Here is a 2,402-nt window from a genome sequence, read left to right on the forward strand (position 1 = left end):
CACCTGACTGAAAGTATTGGGTAAACCTAATGAAACTCAGACCGTGTTAATAATCAGGAGGAAAACAAGAGGCATGTGCCATTTTTTACTCCCAGAAATCAGCATCCATATTCATGTGAGCGAGATGTTGCTGAATTAATGTGATCAGAAGGACGGTTTCAATCCCCCCTGAGTTGGTTCATGTTTAATCTCGTCTCCTCAAAACCAGAAGGCAAAGAGCAAGAGAGGAGGCTGGGAAGCAACTCAGTGATTAATGTTATTAATTTCCACACCTCTAACCTTCTGTTTCCGCTTCTCCACGTTCGGAGGTTGAGAAAGCGTGTTTTATGTGAAAATGTCTGGCTTTTACCAAGCAGCTCCGCGGAAGACGGCGAGGGAGGGAGAGGGAGGGAGAGGGAGAAGTTTCCGATTTACGTCGGGGTGATTCCGTGGAGATTGCTATCATTAGAATAACTTTATTAGGCTTTCTGCTGCATTTCCTGTTTGATTTACTGCGCAGTCCCAAGGGCTCATGGGTAGGCGCTGAGGACTCCCCTGCACGAGCCAGACCTGCCGATGTTGTGCTGCAGCAACCTGAGTGTAACGTCCCTATTAATCTGGAGCTAAACGTAGCAGAAACATAACGAAGGTGCTGCCCAATAAATCTCTTTCAGGCCTTTAAATGCAGCACGCGCTCTCATTGGTGTGTCAATGTTTGTGTTGACAGAGAGATTACAACCATTAGAGGCCCTGCACAGGATTATGGGTATGGCACGAACAGCGCCATGTTCAGGGGTTCTTCTCTCAGAGTGCTTTTACAATGAAGTGAGCGATACTTTGTCTAAATGTCTGATTTTGTATCTCATTATTTATGTGGTGATTCATTTTTTTTACCCAGTCCTGATGCTGATGGAAGACTGGGGACAGGTGGGGTGCAGAAGAAAAAGAGGAGCTTTAATAACCAAGCTTGAAACCAGAGGAGAGCAAAGAATGCAGAAAAATCAACAAAAAGTGAGGGAAAACTCTGGCTCACACACAGATGGACTAAGTGTTGTTGGAATTATCAGAAAACCTTATTCTTGCGACAGGGAAAATTCAAGTGAGTGCGATCTGAAGTCGGAACAACGACTCAAAAAGCTAAAAAAAACAACTGGGTCGATGGTCAGAAACTTTAACAAGTATTATAAAGTCATTTTATTGTTTACTTTGTGTTTCCTTGTCACTCAAATACCAGAAACAGTTGCCAACCTGTTGTTTAAACACTCAGCAACTTATTTTTGCTTCCATGCTGCTCCCTCTGTCGGACATGACGCACAGAAATCGGAAGAACGACATCCCAACTCGGTGAACGGGAGAATCCGAGGAGCATGTGAATGCAGCACAGTAAACTGAGGGAAGAAGATGGGAAAAAGACAAAGACAGTAAGTCTGAATCGAAACATGACAGGAGGAGAGAACCTACAAAACAAAACAGGAAATGATCGATCTATCACATTTTAAGTCTTTCTCGTCAGTCACTCAATGCTTCTCGTAGAAACTGATCTCCGTTCAGCGCTGCACCAACTTTCAGCCGCCGAGAGTGATTTTCAGTATTCACACATGCACCTACATTAGGAACATTTCTGTCTCGTGTCTTTTCACACTTGTCACGGTGATGGAGGACTACAGCGGGCCAGGCGCAGTCCAGCAGATGGTGGTAATGCAACATTTATGCATGCCAACCGCCATAAAACTCAACAGAAGAAGAAGAAGAACCCGAGCGAGGCTGGATGTGCGTGTACACAAATTACTGTGGCGGGCGAGAAGCTGTTTTTTTCTTCTTTTGTTAACATGGTTAATATTCAAAAAGCCCTCGAAACAAGTAATGTTTCTCTGTGACAGTAAACAGACGACAAGTCATGGATTCATTTACGTAATCGGCATTCTTGAGTGTTTTCTATCAGACGGATGTTACCTTTTTGTGTACCTGCGGCGCTGTACCGGAAATATTTACAAGGTCTTGAGATCTGAAATTGGTGATACAGAGCGCCCTCGCCTTCGGAGCATTTCCTGGTTGTGTCACCAGATGTTTTACCCTTACGTCAAGATGTCTGCCACCCAGGCCCGCGATATTGACAATCTACGCCACTCGAGGTCGCCGTTTTCTTTCTGTCTTTCTCTCTTCTTTTTCAGGAGTGCAAAGAATCTTGGGATATGTGAGTCCGCAAAGGATGGTAGAGATGCATCCTACAAAAACAGGGAAAAGAAGGCCACGTTTGTAGGCTGCATTTGGAGGAGCCTTCAAATCGGGTCAGCCTTCATGTGGCATTGTGACGTAATTGGCATTCAAATGCGTCCTCTGAAGCATGCAGACCCTGAAATGGGACACAACTTATGTGACATTCTTAGTTTCCTCTTGTAACTACCACTGGATGGCGCCGAAGT

At 44.8% G+C, this 2,402-nt stretch overlaps 1 long non-coding RNA gene across 1 annotated transcript; it reads left to right on the plus strand.

Annotated features, from left to right (window-relative positions):
- The first annotated feature begins 777 nt into the window (after positions 1-777).
- Positions 778-2,402, plus strand: LOC119006547. Its single transcript, XR_005070836.1, has 3 exons — positions 778-990; positions 1,297-1,400; positions 2,151-2,402. It is a non-coding gene; the product is annotated as an uncharacterized LOC119006547 (long non-coding RNA).

Source organism: Acanthopagrus latus, chromosome 17 (genome assembly GCF_904848185.1).
Source record: "Acanthopagrus latus isolate v.2019 chromosome 17, fAcaLat1.1, whole genome shotgun sequence".
NCBI classification, from domain to species: domain Eukaryota; kingdom Metazoa; phylum Chordata; class Actinopteri; order Spariformes; family Sparidae; genus Acanthopagrus; species Acanthopagrus latus.